Raw genomic sequence first — 17,781 nt, 5'->3', positions numbered from 1 at the left:
GACCTACAAATGCTCCTGCTGGGATTTTTCACAGAATCACAGGATCAACCACGTTGGAAAAGACCTCAGAGATCATCAACTCCAACCTATTACCTAATACCTAACACCTCCTGACAACGAAACCATGGCTCCAAGTGCCACATCCAATCCCCTCTTGAACACCTCCAGGGATGGGGACTCCACCACCTCCCTGGGCAGCACATTCCAATGGCTAACAACTCTCTCTGGGAAGAACTTTCTCCTCACCTCCAGCCTAAACCTCCCCTGGCACAGCTTGAGACTGTGTCCTCTTGTTCTGGTGCTGGCTGCCTGGGAGAAGAGACCAACCCCCACCTGGCTACAACCTCCTTTCAGTTAGTTGTAGAGAGCAGTAAGGTCTTCCTGAGCCTCCTCCTCTCCAGGCTAAGCAACCCCAGCTCCCTCAGTTTCTTGTGTATGCCTGGGGAGGAGGCATTGGGACCCAAGCAGGTGGATTTGGTGGCCCAGGTCTCTGCTAAAGCCCATCTCCCTTCCTGTCACTCCAGTTGGGGGCAGGACTGTTCATGAATGTCCCCAGAGCAATCCATGGGTTAATGCTCCAGGGGACCTGAGGGCTGGCTCATGGCAAGGTCCATTTCCCAGCAGCAGTGGAAGTGACAGTGCTCACCACAATATCCTCTCCATGACAATAAAGGTCTGAGTTTGAGCCATGAATCCAGGAACACTCAGAGCTCAGGACTGTCCTCAAATTGCCTCTGCAGAGCCTTGCCAGAAGCAGGTGCCAGGGAAATGCAGGATGTGTTATGTGCCCCCAGCTCTCATCCCAAGGAAAGGGGAGTGCTTGGTCTGGACCAAAGTCAAGAACCATTTGTCTACCTGGGTCACCTCTTGTAGCTGTGAAGAGATGCAGGGATGACAGAATCACAGCTGTGGAGGCTGGAAAGATGTGCAGGAGGTGCCAAGGGAGGAGAGCTGGAACACCTTTGGTCAGCAGGGTTGGTCCTCACTCTGACTGCTGAAGGGAATCCCTGGTGGAGCTGGTGCTAGAGTGATAGGAGGACAGGTAGTGAGAGACATGCAAAGCCTGTGTTGCCTTTGGAGTAAGTCCCCTCTGAGAGGAACCTGAGCATGGTTCTGGGCATAACTTGCACTAGAGTCCCCCCTCCTCTCATCACAGGCTCAGCAGCCCCAGGGCTCCCAGCCTTTCTTCCTCACAGAGATGCTGCAGGCTGCTCAGCACCTTTGCAGCCTGTGTTGGATTCTCTACAGTAGCTCCCTGTCTCTCTTGAATTGGGAATCCCAGAACTGGATCCCAGCACTCCAGATGAGGCCTCCCTAAGGCAATTTCCAGAATAGAAATGGGTGGATTCAGGTTGGATGTCAGGAGGAACTTCTTCCCCATGAGGGTGGTGAGAGCCTGGCACAGGTTGCCCAGGGAGGTGGTGGAAGCCTCATGCCTGGAGGTTTTTGCAGCCAGGCTGGATGTGGCTGTGAGCAACCTGCTGCAGTGTGAGGTGTCCCTGCCCATGGCAGGGGGTTGGAACTGGCTGAGCCTTGAGGTCCCTTCCAGCCCTGACAATTCTATGATTCTATGATGGAGGGGGAGGAGAACTTCCCTTGACCTGCTGGCTGATCAGGACTCCACTCTCAGCATAGTCTCCTTCTGCAACATTGTTGTCTTGAGCAGAATAGATAGGAGGGAGGAAATGGAGGGGAGTAAAGAAATGAGGTGCCATGAAGAAGGGTACCCAAGAAGGGGTAGGGGAAAGCAGAGGAGGAACAACACTCTAACCTTTCTGTTATCCCACTTATGAGAGGTCATGTGGAGAAAGCAACACAAGTGGGGGGAGAAGGTGATGCTAGTGAGATCTTACTGCTGTCTACAACTCCCTGAAGGGAGGTTGTAGCCAGGTGGGGGTTGGTCTCTTCTCCCAGGCAACCAGCACCAGAACAGGAGGACACAGTCTCAAGCTGAGCCAGGGGGGGTTTAGGCTGGATGTTAGGAAGATGTTCTTCATAGAAAGAGAGATTGGCCATTGGAATGTGCTTCCCAGGGAGGTGGTGGAGTCACCATCACTGGAGGTGTTTAGGAAGAGACTGGATGGGGTGCTTGGTGCCATGGTTGAGTTGCTTAGATGGTGTTGGGTGATAGGCTGGATTTGATGATCTCAAAGGTCTCTTCCAACCTGGTCTATTCTATTCTATTCTATTCTATTCTATTCTATTCTATTCTATTCCATTCCATTCCATTCCATTCCATTCCATTCCATTCTGTTAAACCTGTTAAAGATTCTGTTCCAATCCATTCTGTTAAAGATATGGGGAAGTGTAGGGAAGAGTTTAAAAAGCCAAAGCTGTGCCTTCACACCCTGTAAGGGGAAGGGAGCTCCTAGCAGTCAGGGAATTCATGAACATTGAGCCAGATGGGGACCAGAACCCAACCTGCCTGGGCTCCCATCACCAGCAGTGGGGTGTAACGTGGCTGGGTCTGCTGGCAGTGAGCCGCAACATCTCCGTGAGTGGTGTGAAGCAGCGTTTCCTTTTGTTTGCTTTAAGCCTGCTGCCAGGCTATCTCAGGAGCTTCCAGTTCCTGCGGGCTGGGAAGGCTGCTGGCTGTCCCCTGGCCGGGTGTCACGCTGCCCAGCAGCACAAAGGCTTGCTCTGGGCCGGCCCCACCTGCAGGAAGCTGTGGCATTTTGGGATCATCAAAGGCTGGCCGCCCCTCTGCCGCAGCTTCGGCTTCTCACACCCTGCCTGAGGGCTGAAGGTCTTTGCTTTGATCTTCTGCCCTGGGAAAATTGCCCCCCAGTGCTGATGACAAGGTGGGTTCTTGTATTTTCTTCCACAGCACTGGGGAGATGGCAAGGATGGAGATGGTGGTGAGGTTCACCCTGGAGGGAGCCCAGGTTCTCCTCTGATACCTGATAGATGCTGCTGGAGGCTCAGTTCTTAGAATGGTTTGGGTTGGAAGGGACCTTTAAAGGTCATCTACTGCAACCACCCCCCTGCAGCCAGCAGGGACATCTGACACTAGAGCAGGTTGCTCAGAGCTCCAGACAGCCTCACCTGGAATGGTTCCAGGCTCAGGGCATCTCCCACCTCTCTGGACAACCTGCTCTCATGGCAAACTGTTTCTTCCCTCTCTCTAGTCTGAATCTCCCTCTTTCAGTCTCAAACCATCACCCCTCCTGCTGTCACAACAGGCTCTGATAAAAAGTCTGTCCCCAGCTTTCTGATCAGCCCTTCAAGCACTGAAAGGCCACCAGGAGGTCTCCCTGGAGCCTTTTCTTCTCCAGGCTCAACAACCCCAACTCTCTCAGCCTGGCCTCACAGCAGAGGGCTCCCATCCCTCCCAGCATTGCTGTGGTCTCCTCTGGCTCTGCTCCAACAGGTTCATGTCTGTGCTGTGCTGAGCACTCCAGAGCTGGCCCCAGCACTGCAGGTGGGGTCTCACCAGACTGCAGCAGAGGGGCAGAATCCCCTCCCTGCCCCTGCTGCCCACACTGCTGGGGATCAGCCCAGGACACAGCTGGGGCTGGGCTGTGAGCACTCAGTGCCAGCTCACATCCAGCTTTTCACTCATCAGCACCCCCAAATCCTTCTCCCCAGGGCAGCTCTCAGCCTACCCTGAGCCCTTACACCAACCCTGCCCTGGCTGAGCCAGCCCTTGCTGCTGACTGTCCCCTCTTCTTCTGGCTGTGGGTATTAAGAGGCCAGCTTTGAGAAGCCAAGTTCCTGCTGGGAGCACAGCCTGGTGATGAAGAGGAGCCAACACAAACACCTGGCACACTTCCCTGGCCAAGTTTCACACCTAGAATAAATCCAAACATCTTCCTTCCTGCTCAGGCAGCCCCTGAGGAGCTGCTTGCTCTTGCCACACACGACTGCTGTTCTTTCCAGGAGAAAACTTGCTTCCTCTGGAAAGTTCACACCATGAAACCTTTCCTTTTGTACTGCCCCCTTGACTGTGGCTCTGGCTGGGGGCTGGGAATGGGGGGTGCTGGTCCTCTCCTGCACTGAGAGGCACACTTAGCTTAGGAGGTCTGTGCATCTGCCATTGATTAGGGCTCCACAGTGAAAAACCACATGAGGAAAGTTCACAAACAGGTCAGGGTGAAGGGAGTCTTCCTCTCAGCCCTCCTGGTGTTGGAGTTTCTTTGGCTTTCTGCAGCCTGGGGTTTGCTCATGGTCCAAACAGCTATGGAGTCGAGTGGGGGCAATAAGGTCCTCCTCAGTTTGTCTTCCTTCTGATATCCTGTGTGTGAGCTCAGAGAGGTAGAGCTGCCCTGATAGGCCAAGTCAGGGGGCCCTTGATTTTCTTTTGCTTTGGAAGGATGATTATTTGCAGTTTAGGATGAGAACTGTGGTAAGGAATTCATCTAGGTTTTGGACAAATCCACAAGGAAATAACCCAGTGCTCTGTGCAGAGGAAATCACAGCACCTGCAAGACAACTGCCTGCCCCACTCATGCTCCCACCAGAGAGGTGTTGGAAGCCCCATCCCTGGAACCATTCCAGGGCAGGTTGTTTGGGGCTGTGAGCAACCTGCTCTAGTTGCTGGCTGCAGGGGGTTTGGACTGGATGACCTTTCAAGGTCCCAACCCAAACCATTCTGTGATTCACAGCCTGGGGACAAAGAGGAGAAACACAGCAGGTCTCCAATTCCAGTGAGACTTCTTCATTGAGAAGCAATTTCTTGGAGGAATTTCTGTCTGAAGCTTGGGGAGGATTCTTGACCACCTCCAGCAGAGCTGTGCCCAGCACTTGCATTGCTGGAGAGGATTTACAGGTGCTGGTGCAAGAGCAAAGCAATCCCCTGGTTCAGCTTCTCGTGCCCATCATCAGGAGATCTCCTCAGTGCTGATCAATATCTAAAGGGACAGGATCAAGAAGATAAGGTCAGACTCTTTTCAGTGGTGCAATAGCAAAGCAATTCCCTGGTTCAGCTTCTCATGCCCAACATCTGGAGATCTTCTCAGTGCTGATCAATATCCAAAGGGACAGGATCAAGAAGATAAAGTCAGACTCTTTTCAGTGGTGCCCAGTGACAGGACAAGGGGCAGTGGGCACAAACTGGAACCCAGGAGGTTCCATCTGAACAGGAGGAGAAACGTCTTTGCTGTGAGGGTGCTGGAGACCTGGAGCAGGCTGCCCAGAGAGGTTGTGGAGTCTCCTTCTCTGCAGAGCTTCCAAGCCCCCTGCACACTGTGATCCTGGGCAAGCTGCTGTGGGTGCCCTGCTTTAGCAGGGGCTGGACTGGCTGAATTCCAGAGGTCCCTTCCACCCCCCCTGCACACTGTGATCCTGAGCAAGCTGCTGTGGGTGCCCTGCTTTAGCAGGGGGTTGGACTGGCTGAATTCCAGAGGTCCCTTCCACCCCCCCTGCACACTGTGATCCTGAGCAAGCTGCTGTGGGTGCCCTGCTTTAGCAGGGGGTTGGACTGGCTGAATTCCAGAGGTCCCTTCCACCCCCCCTGCACTCTGTGATCCTGAGCAAGCTGCTGTGGGTGCCCTGCTTTAGCAGGGGGTTGGACTGGCTGAATTCCAGAGGTCCCTTCCACCCCCCCTGCACACTGTGATCCTGAGCAAGCTGCTGTGGGTGCCCTGCTTTAGCAGGGGGTTGGACTGGCTGAATTCCAGAGGTCCCTTCCACCCCCCCTGCACACTGTGATCCTGGGCAAGCTGCTGTGGGTGCCCTGCTTTAGCAGGGGGTTGGACTGGCTGAATTCCAGAGGTCCCTTCCACCCCCCAGCATGCCAGAATTCTGTGATTCCATTCACAGTGATGAATTCCAACAGGACCCTCAGAAACATTGCCAGGCAGGAAGCTGGGTCAGCTCAGCTGAGCCTCAGAGCAGCAGGAGGAAGGGGCAGTGGAGTGAGTGATGCTTTTTGGACAAGTGGGTGCTTGGACAAGAAGCATCCTGTTGTGTTCCCTCGGAAGAGAGGTAACTCCACGTTCCTCCAGCAGAGACAAGGCCACAGGAAGTTCAGCATCCTGCAGCATTTACATGTTCACATCCTTGGGTGAAAGTTGACACAGGGCTGCCAAGTGATGTGGTAAAGGGGGAGGGCCCCTCGCTGCAGGAAGGACATTGAGGAGCTGGGGCAGGTCCAACGAAGGGCAACGAAGCTGGGGAAGGGTCTGGAGAACAGGGCTGGGGAGGAGCAGCTGAGGGAGCTGGGGGGGTTGAGCCTGGAGAAGAGGAGGCTGAGAGGAGACCTCATAGCTCTCAATGACTCCCTGAAAGGAGGTTGGAGCCAAGTGGGAGCTGGCTGTTCTCCCTAGCATCAGGTGATAGGACAAGAGGAAATGGCCTGGAATTGTGCCAGGGGAGGTTTAGGCTGGAGATTGGGAAAAATGTCTTTGCTGCAGGAGTGGTCAGGGATTGGCACAGGCTGCCCAGGGAGGTGGTGGAGACCCCATCCCCTGGAGGTGTTCAAGAACCCTGTGGCCGTGGCACTGTGGGACATGGTTTAATGGCCGTGGTGGTGCTGGGCTGATGGTTGGACTGGGTGATCTTAGAGGTTCTTCCCAACCAAAACAATTCTGTGATTTTGTTCTCCTGCCTTTACAAAGTCTTCCTCTCACCTGACCTGGTGACACAAGATCTTAAATGCAGCCCTGAGTTCAGAACTGCTTTAGTCTCCCCCCTGCCCAACTGGGAGGGACCTTGGAGGATCTTTTCCTGCCAGCAGAACAAACCAATGAGGAGAAAATTGCTATTCTTGTCTTTGGCAGGTGTTGCTCCATTTTCAAACAATGGAGGCCTTGTCTTAGCTGGAGGCTCAAGTGATGAACTCATTGGCAACTCATTGGCATGGTATTGCCAGGCTTATTGGTCTGACATCATCAAATTGCTCCCCCTCAGGGCCAGCAGAGCCAGCAGAGAAGCAATCCTGACTAGCTACTGCTCTTCCTGGCAGGGTTTGCTGCAATGCCCATGGGGTGAAGTGTTGGTTGAACATTCTCACCCATGCCTGCTTCATCCTGCAGCAATGGTTCCAGCTGAGGCTGGAGGGTGAGCTTGTGCTTCACCATCATGAAGCTCCATCAGTGGTATGCAGTGCAAGTGAAGGTAAAGATAAGAAGCCAGTAGCTCCAGGCTGCTAAGAAGATTGGATCCATCCAGCAGCTGAGAGCCCTCAGGCTATGAATGAAAAGTGGAGCATCCTAAATCTGGCTCCTCCTTGCACCCTGATAAGAGGCCCCTGTGGGTGCAGATCTTCCGTTTCTTTCACCCTCCTCTGGGTCTTCTGCCTCATCCAGGACCATGAAGCTATCTTGTAGGCAGGCCTTTGGTGGTTGTGCCTTTGCTTCAAGCATTCTTCCTTTCCCATTTGGTGTCCTGTGCCAAAATGCCTCCTTCTGGAGCTTGAATATCCTCTGAAGTCTTTGTGCCACTGTCACTGATCATCTCCAGGCAGAGGCAGCAGGAACGAGATGGAGGCTGCAGGTCTGTCATGGGATCAGGGCTGGAAAACTCTTGGAAATATCCACCCAGTCATTGCATCTCCAGCCCCACTCTCTGCCTCTCCTCCTCTCCTTCCTGCAGATTCCCTGCCCTCTGGTGTCCTTGTGGCAGCAGGGAATGGTGGAGCTGGCAGCTCATCCGTGCAAGCCCAAATGTCTGCAGTGACTTCAGCATGCTGCCGGTGGGGTTACCTACATTGCCCATCTGAATCCTCCTTCTGACCCTTCAGTGCATGAGGGCCAGGTCTGGCAGACCTGGGCAGGCAAGAGCTGAGGCTCTCTTTGCTCTGTGAGCTGCACAGCAAATGTTCATCCATCTGGGGTTCCAGCAGAGGAATATGGTCCCCTGTCATCCCAGCCTGTGTGCTGGGCTTGCCAAGAAGAAAAGCAAGGAGGAGGACACTGCTCTGCAAAGAGTACATCCTTCTACCATCCCTGAGCTGCTTGCTCAGAGAGAGCTGTGGGTGGTGCCACCTCAGGAGGTGCTCCAGGAGTCCTGTGCTGACAGGACACTTCATGGAGCAAGGGCATCTCTGCAGCCATAAGCACACATCCCTCTCCCACCACAATGTAAGGAAGGTTTATGCTCCTTCACCACTGCACCTTCCTCTGCACAGCCCAACCTCTTAACTTCCTCCTGCTCCCTCTGAATCCATCCTGACCTAGGATTTGTGCATATCCTGATCATCCAGGGATCAGTGCTGGGCCCCATCCTGTTCAGTATCTTTATTGATGATCTGGATGAGGGCATTGAGTCCATCATCAGTAAATGTGCAGATGGCACCAAGCTGGGGGCAGGAGTTGATCTGATAGAGGGTAGGAGAGCTCTGCAGAGAGACCTTGTCAGGCTGGACAGATGGGCAGAGTCCAAGGGCAGGAGATTGAACACATCCAAGTGCCAGGTTCTACACATTGGCCACAGCAACCCCAGGCAGTGCTACAGGCTGGGGTCAGAGTGGCTGGAGAGCAGCCAGGCAGAAAGGGACCTGGGGGTGCTGATTGAGAGTAGGCTGAACATGAGCCAGCAGTGTGCCCAGGGGGCCAAGAAGTCCAATGGCATCCTGGCCTGGATCAGAAACAGTGTGGCCAGCAGGAGCAGGGAGGTCATTGTGCCCTGTACTCAGCACTGGTTAGGCCACACCTTGAGTCCTGTGTCCAGTTCTGGGCTCCTCAGTTTAGGAAAGATGTTGAGTTGCTGGAAGGTGTCCAGAGAAGGGCAACAAAGCTGGGGAGGGGTCTGGAGCACAGCCCTGTGAGGAGAGGCTGAGGGAGCTGGGGTTGCTTAGCCTGGAGAAGAGGAGGCTCAGGGGAGACCTTCTTGCTCTCTACAACTCCCTGAAGGGAGGTTGTAGCCAGGTGGGGGTTGGTCTCTTCTCCCAGGCAACCAGCACCAGAACAAGAGGACACAGTCTCAAGCTGTGCCAGGGGAGGTTTAGGCTGGAGGTGAGGAGAAAGTTCTTCCCAGAGAGAGTTGTTAGCTATTGGAATGTGCTGCCCAGGGAGGTGGTGGAGTCACCATCCCTGGAGGTGTTAAAAAAAGGCTTGGACATGGCACTTTGAGCCATGGTTTAGTTGATTAGATGGTGTTGGGTGATAGGTTGGGCTTGATGATATCGAAGGTCTTTTCCAACTTGGTTAAGTCTGTTCTGTTCTATTCTATTCTATTCTATTCTATTCTATTCTATTCTATTCTATTCTATTCTATTCTATTCTATTCTATTCTACTCTCTCCTGCAGCAATGGAGCTGGGGCCTTGTTTTGAGCTGGCATCCTTGATCAGAGCAGCTCCTGTGCTTCCAGCTCTACCATTCCTCCTTTCCTATGGGGTGAGTCCTGCCTGTTCTCTGTTCCTCATTAGTCACAGGCCACAGATAGGAGAATCCTGGAATCATTTATGTTGGAAAAGACCTTTAAGATCTTCAAGTCCACCCCTTAACCCAGCACTGCCAGGTACCATGTCCCTCAGCACCACACTGACACAGCTTTTCAGTCTCTCCAGGGATGGGGACTCCACCCCCCACCTAGGCAGCCTGGTCCAGAGCTTGACAACCCTTTCAGAGAAGATGCTGCAAGAAGACATTGTGGCCCATGTAGAGGTTTGTGATGATGAATTCAAGGTCATGTTGAGTCCAGCTCTTCCCTGCTGCCCATTAGCAAGGGCTCTGCTGTCCCACTCCTGCCAGGAGCTGCTCAGCCGTGGTGGCACAGTGCAGCTCTGGAAGAGGATGTCAGCTATTTTCTTTTCAGGGTGGAAACCCTTGTCAAAATAAACCTTCCAGGATATAAACCTTGCTGTGATTCATCCAGGGATCACCACTTCAAACAGCCTGAGGTTATCAGCTCCAGCCTGGCCGTGGGAAGGAGATGTCCTGAGCACAGTCATGTCTGGCACCTGTTGGGTGGGCAGAGGAGTTGGTGGCTCCTCCATGTGCCTGGTAGAAGGACAATTCCCTTGAATCTCTGCCCTGTTAGAATAGAATAGAATTAGCCAGGTTGGAAAAGCCCTTTGAGATCATCAAGTCCAACCTATCACCCAATACCATCTAATCAACTAAACCATGGCACCAAGCACCCCATCCAGTCTCTTGCTAAACACCTCCAGTGATGGTGACTCCACCACCTCCCTGGGCAGCACATTCCAATGGCCAATCTCTCTTTCTGGGAAGAATTTCTTCCTAACATCCAGCCTGAACCTCTCCTGGCACAGCTTGAGACTGTGTCCTCTTGTTCTGGTGCTGCTTGCCTGGGAGAAGAGACCAACCCCTTCCTGGCTACAACCTCCCTTCAGGTGGTTGGCGACAGCAAGAAGGTCTCCTCTGAGCCTCCTCTTCTCCAGGCTAAGCAACCCCAGCTCCCTCAGCCTCTCCTCACAGGGCTGTGCTCCAGACCTCTCCCCAGCCTCATTGCCCTTCTCTGGACACCTTCAAGTATCTCAATGTCCTTCTTAGATGTCACCAAGTATGTTGCAGGGAGTCCCAAACACTGTGCTGTGCCAGCCAGCTGCTGTGCAGTGAGGTTTAGGTTGGAAATCAGAAGAAATTCCTTGACTGAAGGGGTTCTCAAAGACTGGAACAGGCTCCCCAGGGAGGTGGTTGAATCCCCATCCCTGGAGGGGTTTCAAAGATGTGCTGCTGAGGTCCATGGTGTAGCACCAGGCTTGGGAGAGTCAGAGAAGGGTTGGACTCTATCATCTTAACGATCTTTTCCAAGCAAAATGATTTTACGCTTCTGTGATTCCATCAGCTGCTTCGAGTGGCTTTTCATTCATCTCTGCAGGCACGGTTTGGGCCAAGTTGGAAGAAGCAAGCAGCAGAGGGAGCTGGTTGGCCGGCGGATGGTTGAACATCAGTGCTCGCAGGGTGGTTTTGTTTCGCCGGGCAGCAGCACTTAGGGGCTGCGCAGCAGCACTTAGGGGCTGGGCAGTAACACTTAGGGGCCGGGCAGCAGCACTTAGGGGCCGGGCAGCAGCCCTTCAGGGGCCGAGCAGCAGCACTTCAGGGGCCGAGCAGCAGCACTTCAGGGGCCGAGCAGCAGCCCTTCAGGGGCCGGGCAGCAGCCCTTCAGGGGCCGAGCAGCAGCCCTTCAGGGGCCGAGCAGCAGCCCTTCAAGGGGCTGGGCAGCAGCACTTCAGGGGCTGAGCAGGAGCCCTTCAGGGGCCAAGCAGCAGCCCTTCAAGGGGCTGGGCAGCAGCACTTCAGGGGCTGAGCAGGAGCCCTTCAAGGGGCCGAGCAGCAGCCCTTCAGGGGCTGAGCAGCAGCACTTCAGGGGCCGAGCAGCAGCCCTTCAGGGGCCGGGCAGCAGCACTTCAGGGGCCGGGCAGCAGCCCTTCAGGGGCCGGGCAGCAGCACTTCAGGGGCCGGGCAGCAGCCCTTCAGGGGCCGAGCAGCAGCCCTTCAGGGGCCGAGCAGCAGCCCTTCAAGGGGCTGGGCAGCAGCACTTCAGGGGCTGAGCAGGAGCCCTTCAGGGGCCAAGCAGCAGCCCTTCAAGGGGCTGGGCAGCAGCACTTCAGGGGCTGAGCAGGAGCCCTTCAAGGGGCCGAGCAGCAGCCCTTCAGGGGCTGAGCAGCAGCACTTCAGGGGCCGAGCAGCAGCCCTTCAGGGGCCGGGCAGCAGCACTTCAGGGGCCGGGCAGCAGCCCTTCAGGGGCTGAGCAGCAGCCCTTCAGGGGCCGGGCAGCAGCCCTTCAGGGGCCGAGCAGCAGCCCTTCAGGGGCCGAGCAGCAGCCCTTCAAGGGGCTGGGCAGCAGCACTTCAGGGGCCGAGCAGGAGCCCTTCAGGGGCCAAGCAGCAGCCCTTCAGGGGCCGAGCAGCAGCACTTCAGGGGCCGGGCAGCAGCACTTCAGGGGCCGAGCAGCAGCACTTCAGGGGCCGGGCAGCAGCACTTCAGGGGCCGAGCAGCAGCCCTTCAGGGGCTGAGCAGCAGCACTTCAGGGGCTGAGCAGCAGCACTTAGGGGCTGGGCAGCAGCACTTCAGGGGCTGAGCAGCAGCCCTTCAGGGGCCGGGCAGCAGCACTTCAGGGGCTGAGCAGCAGCACTTAGGGGCCGGGCAGCAGCACTTCAGGGGCTGAGCAGCAGCCCTTCAGGGGCCGGGCAGCAGCCCTTCAGGGGCCGGGCAGCAGCACTTCAGGGGCTGAGCAGCAGCACTTAGGGGCCGGGCAGCAGCACTTCAGGGGCTGAGCAGCAGCCTTTCAGGGGCTGAGCAGCAGCACTTCAGGGGCTGGGCAGCAGGGGTGACCGGCAGGATGACCTTCTGTCCTTGCAAATAACAATGCAGGAGGCAGCAGCAGGACCGCGGAGCCCGACCCAGGAGCTACTTGAAGGTGGCAAGGGCCGGGCTGCGCTCCACGAGTACACGAAGTGCGTCAGCACAGCCTGTGCCGGGTAAATAAACCCCATCCCGCCCGGGGCCTGCTGAAGGACACCCTTGGAGCTCGGCTGACAGCCTTCGGGCTTAACCTCCCCGGGAAGGGGAGGGAATGCTGGCCGTGGGAGGTGATTTTCTTTCTGCCTGCTTGAGCTTCAGAGCTGGGGGTGAGGGAGCACTTCGGAGCTCAGCGGGAGAGGTGGGATGCTGCAGGCAGGGCATCCTCCAGCAGCACCCATCCACGTCTGCTGGCTGCCCCAGAACGTGGCATCTAGGCACCACTGGGCACCACTGGTGACTTCGTGTGGGTTTCACTGCTGAAACGATGTAATGCACTCATTTTCTAGGGTTCTGTGAAGATCTGGACAGACTGGAGAGCTGAGTAAAGGGGATCCTAATGAAGTTCAACATGGATAAGTGTAGCATCCTGCACCCTGAGGAGGAACAAGATCATGCACCAGAACAGGTTAGGGGTTGACCTGATGGAAAGCAGCTCTGTGGAGAAGGACCTTGGAGTCCTGGCAGAAAATAACTTATCCATGGGACAGCAATGTGCCCTTGTGGGCAAGAAGGCCAATGGTATTGTGGAGTGCACTAAGAGGGTGGCCAGCAGGTCAAGGGAGGTTCTCCTCCCCCTCTGAGGCTCTGCCTTGGTGAGGGCACATCTGGAGTGTTGTGCCCAGTTCTGGCCTCCCCAGTTCAAGAGCACCAGGTGTATCCTAGAGAACATCTAACAGAGGGCTGTGAGGATCCCTGGATGCATTACTGGGTGACCTGCTCTAGGTGATCCTGCTCTGGCAGGGGGGTTGGATTCAATGATCTGTGGAGGTCCCTTCCAACCCTCAACACTCTGTGTCTCTGTGTGTGTGAAATTTGACAGCTCATCTGCATGGAAGGAGAGGGTTGCCCCAGCTCCTCTGGACTGGGCTTTCAGCTTCATTTGAGAAAGTATTGGAGCTGAAGATGCCTCTCTCCTTCTCAAGCAAAACCTTTTCAAGATCATCTCTCTCCTTTACCAAAAGCAGATGTTGGCAGGAGTCTTGACTTCGTGTCCCTGAAATCTGCTTTGGTTTTATTTCTGCCCTGTTTTTACTTTAAATTAGGGAGTGGAAGGATTGCTCCACAGTGTAGGAAGAGGTTTGTGGCTCAGGAGAAACAAAAAACCATTTCAGCTGTAAATCTTGAGTGATCTTGGTTAAACAAATTGTTACATCAACCACTGGCAGTGGCTGAAGGTTGCTGTCTTAGGAATGAACAGCCATTCAGCTAGGAGACTTTAGGTGCTTTAGGATTTGGGTCTAAAGCTCTCCTCACCTAGGCAAGGTCTGCAGAGGGACCTGGCCAGGCTGGATCAGTGGGCTGAGGCCAGTGGTGTGAGATTCAGCAGGGCCAAGTGCCAGGTCCTGTGCTCAGGTCACATCAATACTATGAATGCTCCAGGCTTGAGAACCTGCCTGCTAGAGAAGGTCCTGGGGGTGTTGGTTGACAGTGGCTGAAGATGAGCCAGCAGTGTGCCCAGGTGGCTAACAAGGCCTGGGCATCCTGGCCTGGAGCAGCAATAGTGTGGCCAGCAGGAGCAGGGCAAGGAAGTCCCCCCGTATTCAGCACTGCTGAGGCCACCTCAAGTACAGGATACAGTTTTGGTTCCCTCACTCCAAGAAGGACATTGAGGTGCTGCAGCAGGTCCAGAGAAGGACAACCAAGCTGGGGAAGGGTCTGGAGAACAGGGCTGGTGAGGAGCAGCTGAGGGAGCTGGGGTTGTTTAGTCTGGAGAAGAGGAAGCTGAGAGGAGAACTTCTGCATCTCTACAACTCCCTGACAGGAGGTTGGAGCTGGGTGGGCTTGGTCTCTTCTCTTAAGGAACAGAACAAGAGGAAATGGCCTCAGGTTGTACCAGGAGGAGTTTATGTTGAACACGAGGAACAATTTCTTCCCCAGAAGAGTTGTTAAGCCCTGGAGCAGGCTTCCCAGGGTAGTGCTGGAGTCCCTGTGCCTGGAGGGGTTTAAAACCCATGCAGATATGGTGCCAAGTGACATGGTTCCATGGTGGACTTGGCATTGCTGGGTTAATAGTTGGACTCAGTGATCTTCAAGGTCTCTTCCAGTGTAGGAGATTCTATGATTCCCTCTTGCTGTGTAATGAGGATAACCACTCCATCTCCCAGTGGGCTCCTGGGAGGATTTGTCCATGTCTGCTGGAGATGCTCAGGGGTTACTGGAGCTCCCAGCAAGGCCTTGTGTGAAAGACATTCTCTTGGTCACACCCCCTAATGTGGCTGCTACCCCTTGTCCCGTGATGTACCCCAGTGCCCCATCCCCCAGGAGAGGAGCTGAGTTTGGCAAACAGGCTCCCAGGGTGGATTTTGCTTTGTTTCGAAGGTTTGTGGAAACCTCTGGCCAGATGCTGCCTCTGCTGTTTCTTCCAGGTCTTCCACCACAATTTCTGGGCTGTCAGAAAGGGATTTTGCTTAAACTCGAGTCCCTTTGGGCCTTTAAAGAGTGAAAGTAGATCAATATCTGGTGGACCTCCTCCGCCAGGACGGGTGTGATCTGCTGCTGTACTGCAGCTTTCCGTGCTGGGAGACTGATCACCTGCTTCCCCTTCTCCTCTCCTCCTTCCCACTATGAGCACATTAAGTCATGTCACAGGCAGGGATGCAGCAAAGGTTCTAACTGCTGTGGATGCTTCCTTAAGTGTCCTTATTCAGAAGATGATGAGGCTTGAGTGCTTCTCCTAATGCAGTCACAATTCAAAGTTACTGCTGTGCTCTCAGCTAATAACCTTGCAGCTGCAGACCAGAACAGCAAGCTCTGCAGTCACCCACTACGGCTTTCTGAGGGTGAATGTGCATCAGACTGGCCTAGAGATTTGCTTCCCTGTCCCCTTCTCTGTGCTCCAGAAGGCAGGGAGTAGGAGGCTCCTGGAAGCCAGAGCAAGGTCCTGCTCTGGGTGGGGGCAGTCCTCAGTACTGGCACAGGCTGGGGGTGATGAAATTGAGAGCAGCCCTGCAGAGAAGGAGTTGGGGGTGCTGGTGGAGGAGAAGCTGGACATGAGCTGGAGAATTGCAGCCCAGAAGGCCAGTGGTAGCCTGGGCTGCATCAGAAGCAGCATGGCCAGGTTGAGAGAGGTGATCCTGCCCCTCTGCTCTGCTCTGGGGAGAGCTCACCTGGAGTACTGCATCCAGCTCAACACAGGAAGGATGGAGAGGGTCTGAAGGACAGCTACAAAGATGATCAGAGGACTGGAGAACCTCTCCTGTTAACACAGGCTGGGAGAGTTGGGGCTGTTCATCCTGGGGAAGGCTCCAGGGAGACCTCAGAGCTGCATTTCCCTGTCTGAAGGGGACCTAGAGGAAGGCTGGGGAGGGACTGTTCAGAAGGGCAGGTGGTGACAGGACAAGGGGCAGTGGTTTGAAACAAGCAGGGGAGGTTTAGGTTGGACATTATGAAAAAGTTCTTCAAAGTGAGGGTGGTGAAACACTGGAACAGGTTGCACAGGGAGGTGGTGGAGGCCCCATCCCTGGAGACATTCGGTGTCATGCTCGAAGGAGCTGTGAGCAACCTGCTCTGTTTGGCAATGTCCCTGCTCAGGCAGAGGGCTTGGGCAAGATGCCCTTCGAGGGTCCCTTCCAAGTGCTGCATTCTGTGATTCTATGACTTTGCCTGATGGGAGCTGTGTGGAAGGCAGAGGGAGGCAGGAGCTTCCTCCCCTTGCCTTAGCCACAGCTTGTTCCGAAGCACTCAGAGACAAATGGGGTTTGGGTTTGGTGTCATTGCAAACTGTGGCTATAAGGCATATGGGAAGGGCACTGTGAAATCTTCCCTGCTCTGGGTTTCACCCAGCAGGTCACTAAGTGGTGCCAAGTTCTCCTTTCCTCGGATAGCAGGGTTCTCAACATCCCAAGGAGACAGGATGTTGACTTCCCACACAGTGAGGATTCTGGAACAGGCTGGGGGTTGCCCACAATGAGCCTGGTGCCCCCCATCCTTTCACACATGTTATGTCAATCACCTGTGCTTCACCAGGGGGTGTGAGGGCTGCTGAGAGGGCCTCATCCCCCTCAGAGACATCCCTTGGGGTGATGCCAGGCCTTGGCTTGAGAGCAGGTAAGGAGCTCTGCTGATGGGTGGGAAACCAGTGCCAGAAGGAGAGGACTCAGTCTCAAGCTGCACCAAGGGGAGGTTGAGGTTGGATGTTGGGAAGAAATTCTTCACAGAAGGAGATTGGCCATTGGAATGTGCTGCCCAGGGAGGAGTCACTGTCCCTGGAAGTGTTTAAAAAGAGCCTGGATGAGGCACTTGGAGCCACGGTTTCATTGACTAGATGGTGCTGGGTGGGAGGTTGGACTCCATGAGGTCTTTTCCAACCTGGCTGATTCTGTGAAACAGTGCAGGGCCTCCAGCTGGAGAGCTCCTGCAGGACACAGCCCGGGAAGGAGCCCTTTGTGCTGCAGGGGAAGGAGCCAGGGGGACACCTGGGCTTGGAGGTGCGGGCTGAAGCGCTGTGCGGTGGGGCTCGGGAACGCCGAGCGGTGAGCGCCGTACGTGCAGCCGGGCCGCCCCTGCTCGCCAGCGCAGGAACATCGCCTGCTGCCGCTCCGCTTGCTGGGCGGAGCGCGGCTCGGCAAGGCGATCCGACGTGAGGCGCTGCAGGGAGCCGGGACGCTCCCAGCCCTCTCGGAGGACGCTTCCAGGGCCAGGAGCACGGCAGGGTCATCTCCCTGCCGGTGACACACGTGCAGAGCCGGAGGCACTGGGGACGCTGTCAGGGTTATCCTGGTGTCAGCCCGGCCCAGCCTGGAACAGGGGCCAGGACGTTCCCTCGGCTGGAGCCTTGCCTGGCTGAGGTCAGATTTCCAGGGGTGGGAAGAATAACGTCCCCAGAGACATCTAATGTGCTGTGTGTGCAGGGACAGAGGCCAATGGAGGGATGGCCTCGTACCTATGTGGCTCAGTCAGTGCTCCCCTGCCTCTGAAACACAGCCCTGAGGTGCAGCACCTGCAGTGCTGATCAGTAGCTGAAGGGTGAGTGGCAGGAGGCTGGGGCCAGACAGGACAAGGGGCAGTGGGCACAAACTGGAACCCAGGAGGTTGCACCTGAACAGCAGGAGAAAATGCTTTGGTGTGAGGGTGCTGGAGCCCTGGAGCAGGCTGCCCAGAGAGGGTGTGGAGTCTCCCTCTCTGGAGGCTTTCCAAACCCACCTGGATGCATTCCTGTGCAGACTCCCCTGGGTGACCCTGCTTTGACAGGGGGGTTGGACTGGATGATCTCCAGAGGTCCCTTCCACCCCCTACCATGCTGGGATTCTGTGGATACAGGCACAAAGCAGCGAGGGAGGATGGCCAGCAGCTAAAATTCACAGGTTTGCAGTTCCAAAGCTGAACTTAAACTCCAAATGCAGGCAACCCCCTAATCTTAGATCCACTTTTCCTTCTGTGAGGTTTGGCCTTAACTGGGATTGCTATGT

The sequence above is a fragment of the Dryobates pubescens genome, chromosome 23 (assembly GCF_014839835.1).
Source record: "Dryobates pubescens isolate bDryPub1 chromosome 23, bDryPub1.pri, whole genome shotgun sequence".
Classification (NCBI taxonomy): domain Eukaryota; kingdom Metazoa; phylum Chordata; class Aves; order Piciformes; family Picidae; genus Dryobates; species Dryobates pubescens.
Note: the sequence above shows the minus strand (reverse complement) of the source record.